Raw genomic sequence first — 16,330 nt, forward strand, 5'->3', positions numbered from 1 at the left:
TGGTTTCTTTTTGACTACCAATTTGATTCTATTCGCATGACCCAGATTCGTACATATTACGCGATAAGAATGGTAAACAAATGTTAAATCGGCCAGTATAACCCAGTAGAAGCAGTCGGTTCAACGTTGATTTAACATACACCCTAAACATGTAATGTTAACCCAACCTTAATGCATATATTGTATTTAATTTATTGATCTTTTGTATGCATATTTGTTCATTTATTGAACTAACTAACTTTTTTAAATTATTCATTGAACTATCTAAACTATAGACATCTGATCCTGCATCGATTGGGTCTGATCCACGGCTACAAATTAGGAAAAAATACACAATCATTACTACAAATAGCTACGCCAGACTACTCAATTCTCACCATTATCCTCTCCCAGGACCAGCGTGTAATTACTTCTCAGCCAAACACAATCGGGAAATATCACGAAGCTGACGAAACCCTGGCGGCATTAGGTGAGGCCTGCTCTATGCCCCGTTGCAATATTGACTTGACGCGCAGCGTCAGTGCAGTGGATACAGAACCTCTGTCGTGACGAATCCGGAAAACATCCAATTGATCGAACCACCGATCACAATCTGCAAAGCATTTATGAAGTTGTCCTTGACCAAATCCAATAGCATAAAGATGAATCTAGGACTCGACAGGGTTCGTTTTTGTGTTTCGAAGTACCCAGATTCCTTATTATTGAAGTAATGTCTTCAAATTCTCCCGCAGCAGACGAGGACGAATCATTGCTATCCAACATGTATCAATATTAATTAAAGAACATAAATTGAATTAATTTTCAAGAATATTACTTATCTGTCCCGAATTCGGGTTAATTCGACCTTCTTCTGTGAAGAAATCAATATCGGAAAGTAGTGCCGTTCAACTCAATTATCAACTCGGTAATTAGACTAATAATGTTATATTTACATTTTCTTCGCGGTTGCCAGTAATGACAATCGTAAAAGTTACTAACACCGCGAAGTAAAATGAATCAATTGTTGGTAGGGATGTGTATTGCATCCGACATTCATTTTACAAACGATTGGTAATATTTACAGAAAATATGTACATTCTACTAAAGGGTGTGTCACATTAAATTGCATCACGGAAAAAACGCTGTAGAAATTTAATTTTTAGGAATTATATCTTCAGCTTTCGCTTATAATCAGATAAGAGTGTATAGATCACGTTGGCCATGCTTCACTGTCAATTTTTCGTAAATTTGGAAAAATGTCGTCGAACGAAAAAGAGCGTCGTGAATTAATCCTGTGCACTCATTTCGAGAATCCGGAGTTGTCACATCGGGACATCGGTAAGATGCTGGGAATCGTCCAATCCACGGTCAGCAGAGTACTAAAACGATACTTCGAGAACCTAACCATCGACCGGAAGGTGAAGAACGGCAAAAATGGATGCTCCGTCCGTGAAAAAGATCACAAGCGCGTAGTTAAGCAGTTTAGACGTGATCCGAGAAGTTCGGTCCGGGATGTCGCCAATAAGCTGAATTTGTCAAGTTCATTCGTCCAGCGGACCAAGCAGCGGGAGGGCCTGCGTACATACAAGGTCCAGAAGGCTCCTAACCGCGACGAAAGGCAAAACATGGTGGGGAAGACGCGAGCCCGGAAGCTGTACACCGAAATGCTGACGAAGCCGCATTGCCTGGTAATGGACGACGAAACCTACGTCAAAGCGGACTTTCGTCAGCTGCCGGGCCTGTTGTTCTTCTCCGCAGAGGACAAATTCAGCGTTCCGGAGGAGATTCGCAAGCAGAAACTATCCTAGTTTGCCAAAAAGTACATGGTGTGGCAAGCGATCTGCTCTTGCGGAAAGCGGAGCGCCCCCTACGTGATGACCGGCACGGTAAACGGGCAGGTTTACCTTAAGGAGTGCCTACAGAAGCGCTTACTACCACTATTGAAGCAGCACGAGGGCCCGACCATCTTCTGGCCGGATCTCGCTTCGTGCCACTATTCAAAGGACGTGTTGGAGTGGCACGAAGCCAACGGGGTCACCTTCGTGCCAAAGGAAATGAACCCGCCCAACGCGCCGGAGCTTCGCCCAATAGAGAAATATTGGGCGATTATGAATCAGGCCCTCCGGAAGAACCCAAAAGTTGTCAAATCGGAGGCGGACTTCAAGAGAAAATGGATTTCTGTTCAAAAAAAACTACAACCTGACGTTGTACAGAACCTTATGGACGGGGTAAAGAGGAAGGTGCGAGCATACGGGCTTGGGCTCGGAGTATGAATAAAAAGAAAATGCCAAAAGTTGTTTAATAGTTTTTATTTTACTGTCTAAAATTTTCAAAAGGATCGGTCTACTGGGCGAATTTCTACAGCGTTTTTTCCGTGATGCAATTTGATGTGACACACCCTTTAATGTTTGAATTACAAAAGATTTGGAAGCTTTTTTTAGTAATCCATTTTCTGGGTGTATCGACACAACTCGAGGATAAACAAAACAAAATACAACTGACGTTTCTCTTAGAAACGACATTAGAAATGAACACACGGTCATTTTGGTATCCACTCCACTTAATACACGAAGTTCATTTTTACACTTCACGAAACGGTAATCAGTACAACAAGGTGAAGTGAGACGTAAGCGTAGTGGGAACGTAAGTGTACGTGGATACGGGAATAAGGCCCGTTATTTTCCATTAGACAAACAGTTGAATAACTGTAAAATGTTAAGCGTTATCTAAACGCCCCAACTGCCAAGCATTGATATACTCGCTTGGCTTTGTGCAAACCGAAATATGTTTACCTAAAACGTACTTCTAAGCTGAGAAGCCTGAAAAAAAAATCATTTCAGATACTAGAGGCGAATGAACTTCCGCGGTTCGAGAACTACGTAAACAACGTAAACAAATGGCAACTGTTCGAGTTTTTTACTTACAAAGCAAATATGTTGAATTCAATTGAACTCGAAAATTGTTTCAATCGATAATTTAATCAATACAATAAAAATATTTACTAAGGCAACGGTAGTCTCACGTCAACCTTGCGGTTATATCATAGATATGACCCACCCATTGTTTTATCAAAAGTTTTGTGGTCCAACACATTTTTTTGCTAACCAACTCAATAGCAAATCCAATTAACCTTATCACCCAGTATTGATTTGGTTCCTTGAACGTTCCTGTAGGACCTTTCCATACGGAAACGTTAAGAAGTTCGCCAGATGTGCTAGCTGTTCTGGTAATGAAATGTATAAACAACCACGTTCCCTCAAATGTTCGGTCGGGCTGACAATCCTGTAACAGGAGATAATCATCGGTTTCAATAACATACTGTCCATTCCGAAAGTGCTCATTAGTATGTTATTGATACATTCCATTATTAACAACAGTGTTAGAAAGGATACTATCGTCTTTTAGAATTTTTGTTTCCATCCAAGCAAATACCATTCAGAACTGACAGCATTATCCCGAAGCTCGTCGGATTCGTTTTACTGTGCTGTTTTTTGAAAGCAGGAATTACTCGCAGACGACAGTCTACATGCCATCGCACACGGTGCATAATCCTCTCCCCCATTCATGGCTTTCAATTCTAATTGCACATAATTCGGTCTCAATTTCCCGCTCCACTCGATAGTTCCACTTCACCGCTCCTCATCCTTGGTTTTTGTTTATGCCGTGGCATTTCGCAGAGTTCGAATGAATTCGAAAGTACACCGACAGAGGACCTGTGTGTACCTTCTTCAATGGATGCTGCTGCTGCATCATTCCGGCTGGGAATTGGGTCAATGTCTGCTCTCAATAGTTCTATTTAGTGTTGGCTTGTATCGTTCGTTTGGTTGCTGGTACTGATTCGATTCACTGGAACCGAAACGCCCACCGGGACTGAGAGGGGTGGCCATGCTCACTTGGAAATGAAATAGTTGTGCCGCTTGGGTTGCCAGGGAAATATTGCCCCTGGAAAGGCGAACGATTAGAAAGGCTGCTCTGTTGTGTGATGTTCTCTAATTGTTCTCGGTAGACACTGGAGGTTTTTGGCCGAAGGTTCCTTTGTGCTTTGTGTGCTCCGTTCGAACTCAAAAATAGATGCAATGTTTCTTTCCTGCGGCAAAAGAGGATTCCGATCACATATTGTTATTTTGAACATTGGATCCGGTGATGCTATATTTGTGTTTACTGTAATAGTTTGCTTGAGGAAGTGTTCTCCGGGGAGTTAAATCAGACCGAAAGGCAATGCAGTACAATTTGATTATGACTTCCTTCAGAAAACAGAGATGAAACTCGTGTTTCGAGTAAATTATGCCAATTCGAGTAAATTTTGGCCATGGTAGCTTGTTCAAAAGTTTCACCATCTCGAGAAGCTTATACGACGGCTGAGCCACTTTCAAACTTTGGACGATGTTATTACTCGACACAAACGAGTTGCCATTAACTCCATTCATCACCACAGTCGCCTGAGTCGAGTAGAAACTAACACATTTTGAAACACAGCATCACCGAATCACGTCCCGAGGACTCTGCCTCCCATGCTGTGCTCTAACTGATGTTGTCTGTCATGCAAATATCCTCTTGAGCGCCCTGGTGAGCAATCACTTGCCTCGTTTTTAACCTTTTAGAGTCGGTCGCATTTCCACCGTAGCTACTAGTACTACTGTCACTACTGACTTCGGGGAATAGTTCCAACAGTGGTACTTCCCGCTGCGTAAAAGTTAGATTAGATAAAAATAAACTGCGACATTAGCCAAACTAGCATGAACAAGTGTGTACGATCTTGAACGAGGGGAAGTGGTGTCCCGCAACAGCGGGATTCTCCACTTCCGTGTGGCTTCAAATGTACCAGAAGTAAATGCCAGCTCATTTTCGCTGTCACGTCAGCCGTTTGTTTGCGTGGGAAAAAGGAACCGACTGAAGAGGATCTCGGCAAACACACCGAATAGTGATGGTGAAACTGACGTCGATGAACTAGTGGAATATAAGGTTATTTGAATACGGGTTAAAAGGGTTAGAGATGATGATGAAAGCTTCCCGGTGCAAGAAAGAGTTTGCTGAGTCTGTCAACAAAAAAGTAGTTGGTTTCGAGATGGCTGAGATGTATTTGCATTCGAGCGAGAGTAGGTTGACGAAAAGCTGTAATAGTTGTGGAACGGATAATTAATGCGAACTCAGAAGGAGCCGTTAAAAAAACGTCACATCAGTTTATAAACTGATCAAAGGATTCACTTGGAATCTTGAAGTGACTCCACGAGGACTGGTGACTGATGCATATTATCATCTACATTGTAGTTGATATTGCATATGAGGCCTCATGACTTTACATGACTTTTTAATTTAAAAAAGACGGGTGGGTAATGTCGGGGACATAACCGGAGTGACGTAGGACTATACAAAGGGGACAGCTTTTGTGAAATATATATTTTAAATATATTGTTTTATTTTCTTCTCCTACGTGAATATCTACCTAAAAAATGAATATCTACCTAAAAATGGATTAGTTTACTGTTTACTCTTTATGAATATGTTGATGGTTCTGAAAAGAACCTTTGGTGTTGTGTTTTTGTTATCACTTGATATTCCCATCTTGTTTGGCTAAACCTTCCTGTTTAGCTATTGCGTTTGCCACTCGCCACAGCTTTCACAGTTGGAAGATTTCTTCCCATCCAGCTTGTGACATATTTTACAGTAAATTACATTCAATGGCACGTCGCATTACCACCACTCAGTATCGGATTGGAGGTAATTTTAACCTGTAATTGAACATTTGCGATGACAGTGGTACAGTGTCGACTTTCAATGTGGGGTCATAATTTGGATCTCTATGTTTACAAAAATGTCCAACTAAATAAGTCGCATTACATGTCCGTCCAATTAGCTAAATGTCGAACGAATTGTAAATTACTGTACTTTCAATCTGGAAACAATTTAAGAATTGGTGAAAATTGAATAATCAGAAAAGTCCCCAACTATCAATAAGCTCAGAACAACTGCCAAACTCACATACTCATCAGATCCTGGCAAACAAATGATGAATAAATCAATTTGTGTTTTATTATTATTTTGGATAATGTTTTAGAAAGCATTGAACTGTATTTCCTAAACTCTTTTTTGGAAGGTTTAATGGCCCTGAAAAGCGCCTTGTTTTATGGAATGGTTCCAATTTAGAAAACTTAGTACTCGTGGTTTTGAAAAAAACTATTTCGAACGCCCTCGATGCCGCCTTGTTCTGGATTTGCCACCAAAGCAGTTTGTATAAAGAACAAACTTTTTTCTTCTGCTACCTGATGCCGTTTTGCGATTGCGTTTGCCACTCGCCACTCGCTGCAACTGCCTGTTGTCTTGCTGTCCACTGAACGGAATGTGTTCTGTTCCGAATGCGGGGTTTCATATCGTCGCGAGCAGCTTTGCCAGCTAACTCGATCACTTCGGCGGCCGAAACTATATAACGGCGGCTAGGTGGACTGGTGCACTGATACTAACGCGCTCGGCCTAGCTACCCTTGCGGGGAACTCCAGATCAACACGGTTCGAGCGGGATTTTACCTTTCCCTTCACTTTTCCTCCTTTACCATGTCCAGACATGGCTTCTTGGGTTGGTTTGTTGATGTGTTGTGATGCGAACCGATGTGGTGTACGGTTTGAATGAGAATGATCGTTACGGCAGCGGAGCGGGGATTTTTAAGCTGACTGGCTGGCTCGAGAATTACGCATGTGTGAGACTGCGACCAATGTTTCGTTCATTTTTTTTCTTTTTCCTTTCCAATCGTGCTTCATTCTATTTCGCTGCTGCTCTGGTTGACCGTTTTGGTGGGTACGATTTGAGGAGCACAAAATGGACCAATCAAAAATGGGCACATAGTGCATTTTGACAATGCTTGATATTTCACAATTATTCAATTATTTATCTCAAGAAAAATGAAATGTTATTCGTTATGATAGATGCGTAGATACATTTCCTATCAATTGATGCAAAAACCTTTGCGATCTATTGAGAAATGCTCGAGTTATAAGCGTTCCAAATCTTGCATTTATTCCTACTTGTTCAGTGCCTAGATTTCCATTTCACCCCCTATATCTTCCGGTTAGACGTAGTCCTACGTCAAAAAGACGGGTGGGTAATGTCGGGGACATAACCGGAGAGACGTAGGACTACACCAAGGGGTGTCCATGGAGCACAGATCCCAGAATGATCAACTTTTCATGTACAAAATTACAAAAATTAAAATTACAATATTGACGGGACTTTGAGAAAATATGTAATCCGCCATTTTGTATCGGTGGCCATTTTGGATTTTCAAGATCATGAAATATGCAGTTTTATAATGACTGCAGAGATAAAGGTGTGTTCCAAATTTCAGATCAACCGGTCAACAGGAAAGGGGTCAAATTTCAATTAATGTGGTACAGCGCCATAGACAAACATGTCACATACAAACATACAAATATGTCACAGGTAAATAAAATCGTTTAAAAACTCCAGCATTCTATCAAATCGAGCGCGATTAGCCTCTCATTCACCCGGCGCGACGCTTCCTCCGCTTTTACCACACTTCGATAGGCTCTCCACATCCCATTGAAACTCCTGTCTCTCACTCTTGCGGTATCGCACCGCATACATCCCCGGCAAATGCCGCAATCTCTTATGCTGAAAATCAATTTCAAGATAGCGTCTTTCCTGCTTGGCATCCGATGATAGAATGTGGCCAAGCCCCACCATCGCTCACTTTATATAGCCATATAGTTAACGTTGTAGCGACCGCCTATATTTATTTATAATCTCTTTATTGTCTCCCTCCTTCGCCTTATCCATACGGTTCGCCCGTACCCGTGGTTGCTTGTAATGAATAGCTGTTTGCTGCGGGAGCGCAGACAAAATGTATGGGAAAGTAGGGAATTATTTCTTCCAATTTTTCATCAATTTGAACTTTATATGAGCTGAAAATCCGTAATGTGTAGCATATAAACAATTGCTGAGGATATTTCCTATCAATGTGTGTATTTGGAAACAAAATACATTCATTAATTGAGGAAGTATTAGCGTTCAAAAACTGAACTCTTTTTCACACCGAAATATTGAAATGGGCCCCTATATTGAAAGGTTAGACGTAGTCCTACGTCAAAAAAAAAAATCAGTACACAAGTTTTATGTAGAAGCGACAAGCAAAAATCCACAAATTCATTAGCTCGTTGCTGGTACTATTTTTCCCATATCTCAAGCACACTATGTGGAGAACAACTGGCGAAATCATCGGCCGCTTGGTTCCACGTTTCAGCGACTTTACCTTCCCTAAATATGATCGTATAACATTATACTTCTTTCTGAGGCTAACTATGGTAAGAGTGAGGTAAGTATAATTTATGCCATTTGTGATATAGTTAAGTGTTCGAATCTTTTGCTGTGTGTTTAGGGCAGGGTTGCCAACTATAATTTTCAAAAAATCAGGGAGAACTAACATAAAAATCAGTAAGAAATCAGGATAGTTCATATTGGATTGTCTGGAAAGTTCGTGTCGATTTTTGAGAAAACAAAAACATCATTTTTAATGAACATACATTTGTTCAATTTTATATGTATAGTTTTGTTCTACAATATTTCGCCATTTTTTCGCAGCTTTAAATCCTATCCTTCCTAAACATGTTTGCTTTATTACCGAAAACGGTTCAACGTATTTTTTATACTGTTCATAGAGTCGAAGGCCCTTGTCCTTAAGAGAATTTTGTAGTTAAGTTGGTAGAACAACACCTCTCAGCCAGAATCCAAAAATAATTGTTGCCATGAAGGAACAAACCGCCTATCACATTGACAAATTCTGCCTGGTAAAAGCTCATAATACAGAATTTATTTCCAACCCCACCAGACAAATTACTTTGGCTTTATTCTGGTTAAGATAGGCTTTGGGGTTAGCTAATGGTGGTTCAATTAGCTCCCTTTAAAACCGTCACGATTTGCTCCAAAACTGCATTCTTCTGGATCAGCGTCTCGATTTGGTCATCCTCAGTGTCGGCATGAATATACTGAATAATTCAAAATATATTGAACTAAATAAACAATTAAACATTATATTTTTTGATAACAAATAAATTTTAATTAGAAAAAATGCTCACATATTCTAATTATATTCTTTATTTGAGAGGCTTTCAGCCTCCTGGGCTGGTACATATTCCAATTACTAAACTTCTTCTATATCAATTTGTTATATTTGGACGCTATTTGCCGCGAAAAAGGTGAAGGAACCTGTATTTAGTTCTACATAATTCTTAATGTGCCTTCAACTGTTTCCGTTCCCAATATATTTCCAGCATTTGTTCTATTACTTTTACTACTTGGTATATACTTAACAAAATTTCCGTTTTCAACTGATGTCAGTCCTTTTTCAGGCATTTTTACAACTATGCGTTGTTCATATTGTTATTTGTGACATCACAACTACGTCAATAGGGAAAAAAAAATCAGATGACGATTAGTGTTTCTTGAACGCCAATTCAAGAAATCCCAATGTTCAAGAATTTTTTTTCAATCTTCTATTTTTTGGTGGAACAACCAAACTGTCAAATAGAAACATTGGTCAAAGCCAGCATTTTTCTTCCTGTAGGAAGCTCAATCCAATGGTTTTTCTACATCACAATGTGTGTTCTTTTTTCAGTATAATACTGTAGAAAAGATCACATATTCTTGTATTCTATTAGGTAATATTGTTTGTTAGATTATGTTAGGCTATGCACATTTCACGTTTGCTTTAAGCGGAATTGATTGCACAATGAAGTTATACATAATTAAATGGACGTAATGGTAACGGGTGTTAAATAAAAAATGAGAATTTTTTCAATACCTTTCAGTAACTCAAATAAAGAGCATAAAATTTTCTTCCTCCAAGAAAATTGCTCTTTGGGCTCCCTAGAAACAGTAGGCGTGTTTGGTTTTGCTAGTTTGAATTTAGTCAAAGCAAAGATGGCGTCGAAACAGCACGTGCTCCGCGAACGCATTGTACGCTTCTACGAAACGGATTTCCAGCAAGGAAAAAAGTTCACGGTGGCACATTTTAAGGAAGAAAATGTACCTGTCAGTACGGTATATCGTATCCTGGGTTCCCTGAACGTAGAGCGGAAGGTCGGAAGTGGTCGCCCGGTGACGATAATGACGAAGCAGAGGAAGACATCGTTAAAGAAGCTGTTTGACAACAAGGACGCAACCAGCCTGCGTGACGCCGGTCAGAAATATGGCTGCTCCCACGTATTGATGGAAGGAATCGTCTGCAGGAAGAAGACGAGGTCGCCGGAGTACACGGAGGAGCAGATTGAGACGGTTAAATCACAGTGTCGGTGGATGACCAAAAAATACCGCGGGACGTCTTTCGTTCTGGATGACGAAAGCTATTTTCCGCTGTCCAAAACGCATATTCCAGGAAATGATAATTACTACTCCAGCGACAAGTCATCCACACCGCCTGAAGTGAAATACAAGTTCAAGCAGAAGTTTGAAAAAAAGGTTATGTTGTACATCGCCATTTCCGACCGAGGCATTTCAAAGCCTTGGTTTAAGCCGAGCGGTCTGGCAATCAACCAACAAATCTATCGAGAAGAGTGCCTCGATAAAATCCTGCTGCCGTTCCTGAACGAGCATCACGCGGATGGGAAGTACGTCTTCTGGCCGGACAAGGCGTCTTCCCATTACGCCAAGAAGACGCTGGCGTATCTTGAGGAGAAAAAGATACCGTTCGTGCCGAAAGATCATAACCCAACAAACTTGCCCCAGTGCCGCCCAATAGAGGATTTCTTTGAATCACTCAGTGCCCTAGTGTATAAAAACAATTGGAGGGCCAAGGACACGAAGCAACTGACTACAAGAATCCGGAATTGTATCCGGAAAATGGACGTAAGTGCCGTAGAACGTTCTTGAAAGACCATCGCGACAAAGTTGCGTCGAACAGCAGACCACGACCCTTACTCAAACATTCACTGACATTGTTTAAAGAAAATAAATTATGTATTAAAATTTTTTTAATTATTGTAATAAAAATATTTGTAATAAAAAATACTGAAATCGATGAAAAAAAAATTTTATATGTGATTGAAAAAATTCTCATGTTTTATTTAACACCCGTTAAGTGATAGCTAATAAATTAAGCTATCATTTGGTGCAAAAACATTACCATACGGTGGCTTTCCAAAGACATGAAAAATTATGAAAGTTACTGTTCCATTTTTCGAATGCTTGTACGATATGGGTTAAACATAAACTGTAGGTACAAATGATTTTCTATGATGAGTTTTTGTGGATATTTAAAAAAAAATGTGTAAAGACGAACATTAAGCATTCCGCTTTTTGAATTTTGAAAGTATACGGATGAGAAATTGCCTTCGAGCGTGATAATCTGATAGAGTAACTTTTTTAAAGCCAATTTCAAGCTTCAATAAATGTTCGACCTTCGATAACGCTAATCACTTCGAAATAACAACATACAAACAAAGTATGTATTATAAAGTTCGGATCGAGAAGCTTTGAAAGGGATTACCGGATTATTACGGGTAATTATTCTGATAAAGTTTAAAATTAGCATCATTTCAGAAAAATCAGACAAAATTGAGTGTTTGTCAGGAAATCAGGAACTTGTGAAAAAGTCTGGGAAATCCTGAAAAATCAAGAAGGTTGGCAAAGTCGGAACCTTGCTGGCGGAACAAATATCTCTGGAACCATACAAATCATTATCAGTTTTTTCTGTTTCGGACAGCCCTTGGAAACAGATGTCGTCAGGATCTGGTAAGTTAGATCGCCCAAAGGATGCTTTGAAGTGAACAGTGTGTTGAGAAGGCTGATCTGCATTTTTCAAAATTGCATTCAGCCGTAACGAACCAAATGTAATGCATTTTTAAATCAATTTATTTTCATTGATTAGTATAGGGTTGGGGAAAAACAAATGTCGTATTTCTGATCGAAATTTGATGCTTTATTTAGCATACTTAAAAGTATTCAATTTAAGTCAAATATGCGCCGTTTTGTTCGCAAACTAGTTGCCATTCAGAAGGCAACTTCATTATCCCCCCCCCCTCTGGCTGCAAAAAGAGTGACGTTTTGCGTGTCTGACAGCTACATAATTTTGTTTTTAATTTCTTGAAGATCCTGAATCTGAAATTGCCGAAGATGTGAACTCACAACATGAAACGGAGTACAAGGCGGACTCGATTAAATATATACAGTTTTGGATTCCTTTTAACTGTATATAATCGAGTCATGTACATATAATCGAGTATACACTTTTCTCACATGCTAAAAATAAATTTATCCATAATCTCTCAGGAGGTGATAGATGATCATATTTGATGAAAAAACTCCTTCTACGCATTTGTTCGAATTTCAACAATGACAGAGTTATAGAACTTTTTTTCTGTTTTGGACTTTGTTGCCTCAAACTGGCTCTACATTGAAAAGTACGCTACGGAAGACGATTCTGTTGGTTCCATTTGAAGGATGAAAAAAATTAGTACAGGATACAGTAGTGATAAATCTAAATTAGTTTAAAAATAGCTTTTCGAAAGTGAAAAATTAAAAGTTAATAATTTTTAATGTGTTATTATTATTTTTTTCCTAAAATTTCATATTAAAATTGATTGTTTCTATCAATCAAATTAAAGGTCTCTAACCACTCTATAATTTGTTCTTTGACACCCAACTTCTATGTTTCTTAATCTCGCTGCAATATCGATATAAACAGTTCCTGAGAAATCAAGCAGAACCTTCAAAAATCTCGCTTTTTACCCCAATTTACATATAAAAATCTCTTAAATTTCATTTTAACGTTGAAAGTTTACATTTTTGCCTGAAATAAGTCATATTTGAAATGTTATAAAAATATGTTTTTTCAAACTGTATATAATCGAGTCCAAAATTGTATATAATCGAGTCTGTATACAATCAAATCCGACCAGTACTATTATTTTCCTGCAAATTACAGGGCATTTGTAGGTTTAAGTATCTTCATTCTTGAAAAAGCCTTCACGAAGATAGAGAGAGACATAGAGAGAGAGAGAAAGACAGGTACAAAATGATGGTATATATATGTTTAATATGTTTAAAAATATCCATAAAGTCACTATGAAACCGTGGCACTCAACGTGTTAAGTTGGTTGAAAAAAAACAGTACCCTGTCATACTCTATTCAATTCTTTTGATTATTCGAAACAAAATCATCCCATGGTGTCTTAAAAAATACAGGTGCCGGTGTGGTATGAACCTCGGAAAGGTAAAAAAAATGTTTTTAGACAAAATAGCGGCCGATTGAAAAAAATACAAAATCATTCCAAGAAATATTGTTGCATGTCCAAAGTTCAGAAATAGGAATAAACGATGTTATTGAATTTCTATACTATAATGAAAGCTAGATACGTCGTTGAAAATTCTTGGAATGTTCGAAGAACTAATAAAAAATTATATATGAGAGAGAGAAAGAAAGAGAGAGAGAGAGAGAGAGAAGAGAGAGAGAGAGAGAGAGAGAGAGAGAGAGAGAGAGAGAACGTGAGAGAGACTGAGAAGGAGGGAGAGATAGTTGATTTGTAGAGGTTTTAAACTTTTGCAGTTAATTCGCATCTAGCATTAAAAAATCGAACCAAATCGAACTTGTGTAATTTCAAAAGGAAATGGTCTGCTCTAATGCTCTTGACTTTTCAATAAGTTGCCATCGGGCGGAGCCTAAATTGGAATATTTCCTCTCTCCACAGTGTCCATTCACATGAGGCTATGCATTGTCTCAGAATTTCATGATTTCATGCAAACGATTTACACAAACGAACAGAACAACTTTAACCTTTCATCAAGTTTGACCATTTACAGACTTGAAGATTGTGATGTATAGCATATCAAACAAATCTTTGAAAATGTCCGATCTGATTGGTATTCATATCATCAAAATTCGTACGCTGCAAAAATAGTTTTTAACGTTAACATTATTTCATAAAGACATGACTTGTTTTCTGATTTGGCACACTTACTGAAGGATGTAGTCCCACATTAAAAAAGCTTCTTCTGGGTGAAAATTGAACGTTTTGAATTAAATATGTATGAAAATTTATTTATAGCAGCAGTCAATTTAGTTTAGGATCAACAATTCAAAATTTCTAGTTCAATAGATTTGCCTGAGGACACAAAAGCTTGCATACATCATGTTCATACACTCCAAATGATTAATTATCCTGGAACGACTAATGAAGAAAGCAGTACCCGAACAGCTTCCGTTCCGCAGTTGATTATATAATACTTATTTGTTCTTGGCATCATAAAACCTCTTCGATTAAGGATAGGTTTATAAAAAGACGGGTGGGTAATGTCGGGGACATAACCGGAGTAACGTAGGACTATACAAAGGGGACAGCTTTTGCTAAACATATATATTTCGAATATATTTTTTTATTTTCTTCTCCTACGTGAATACCTACCTATATACCTGAAAAATGGATTAGTTTACTGTTTACTCTTTATGAACATGTTGGGGTTCTGAAAATAACCTTTGGTGTTGTGTTTTTGCGTTCTTTTTACAAACTTGATTCTTGTTTTTTTTTCTGAAGGCTTTGTACTTATTAAATGTTCAACGCCGGGCATCTTTCGGCATATGCACATATCGTACAATCAAAAAGATGGCTGTGATAGGGAATGCATAGGTGGTTGTCAGCTCATTCACTCCGGCACCAATCCGTTGATGCGATGTGATTTGAAACGATGCCATACAACCACACTGATTTACGGTTTGAAAGAGAATGATATATTTTTCAGCGGATCCGCGCATTTTGTACTTTAGCGGTACACGCTCACAGGATAGAGACAAATTGGCAGACTCAGCCAAAGGGGCGAGTCCAACGAGACGAAATACATTCATTACGATTTGTTCGCTCGTTGGATTCACATGCAGGCTAAAAAGGGTCCTTTTCTGGATCACAAAATTATCTTCAATCTAAAGAGTTTATTGTTTTGTTATCACTCGATATCCCCATCTTGTTCGGCTAAACCTTTCTATTTAGCGATTGCGTTTGCCACTCGCCACAGCTTTCACAGTTGGAAAATTTCTTCCCATCCAGTTTGTGACATATTGTACAGTAAATTACATTCAATGGCACGTCGCATTACCAACACTCAGTGTCGCATTGGATGCGATTTTAACCTGTAATTGAACATTTGCGATGACAGTGGTACAGTGTCGACTTTCAATGTGGGGTCATAATTTGGATCTCTATGTTTACATAAAAGTCTAACTAAATATGTCGCATTACAGGTCCGTCCAATTAGCTAAATGTCGAACTAATAGTATATTACTGTACTTTCAATCTGGAAACAATTTAAGAATTGGTGAAAATTGAATAATCAGGAAAGTCCCCAACTATCAATAAACTCAGAACAATTGCCAAATTCATATACTCATCAGATCCTGGCAAACAAATTATGAAAAAATCAATTTGTGTTTTATTATTATTTTGGATATTATTTTAGAAAGCATTTAACTATATTTCGTAAACTCTTTTTTGAAAGGTTTAATGGCCCTGATAAGCGCCGTGTTTTATGGAATGGTTCCAATTTAGAAAATTTTGTACTCGTGGTTTTGAAAAAAAAAACATTTCGAACACCCTCGATGCCGCCTTGTTTTGGATTTGCCACCAAAGCAGATTGTAAAAAGAACAAACTTTTTTCTTCTGCTACCAGCTGCCGTTTTGCGATTGCGTTTGCCACTCGCCACTCGTTACAACTGCCTGTTGTCTTGATGTCCACCGAACCGAATGTGTTCTGTTCCGAATGCGGGTTTTCTTATCGTCGCGAGCAGCTTTGCCAGCTAACTCGTTCACTTCGGCGGCCGAAACTATATAACGCCGGCTAGGTGGACTGGTGCACTGGTACTAACGCGCTCGTCCTAGCTACCCTTGCGGAGCAATTGGCGGATACACCTACGGGGAACGGCAAACCAACACGGTTCGAGCGGGATTTTGCCTTTCCCTTCACTTTTCCTCCTTTGCCATGTCCAGACATGGCTGCTTGGGTTGGTTTGTTGATGTGTTGTGATGCGAACTGATGTGGTGTACGGTTTGAATGAGAATGATCGTTACGGAAGGAAGGTCTTGTATTATAGAGACTTTAAACTTTTGCAGTTCATTCGTCTCTAGCCTTAAGAAAGGCCCTTTCAAAACTCTACTCTACTTTACTCCAGCGCTACCACCTCCGCCCTCTTGCCTTGAGAAAGGCACTCGATCCCTCGCCGTCCAGCTCGTCCAGCAACGATGTTGTCCAGTCGGTGTCCACACAAAGAATGATCGTTACGGCAGCGGAGCAGTGATTTTTAAGCTGACTGGCTGGCTCAAGAATTACGCATGTGTGAGACTGCGACCAATGTTTCGTTCAT

The 16,330-nt window shown here is 39.1% G+C and overlaps 1 protein-coding gene across 10 annotated transcripts in view; it reads left to right on the plus strand.

The window, feature by feature from the left end:
* LOC129771625 (alpha-catulin) overlaps window positions 1–16,330 on the plus strand; it is a 400,279-nt gene that overhangs the window by 283,366 nt on the left and 100,583 nt on the right. The gene's annotated exons all lie outside the window — the stretch shown is intronic.

The sequence above is a fragment of the Toxorhynchites rutilus genome, chromosome 2 (assembly GCF_029784135.1).
Source record: "Toxorhynchites rutilus septentrionalis strain SRP chromosome 2, ASM2978413v1, whole genome shotgun sequence".
Lineage (NCBI taxonomy): Eukaryota > Metazoa > Arthropoda > Insecta > Diptera > Culicidae > Toxorhynchites > Toxorhynchites rutilus.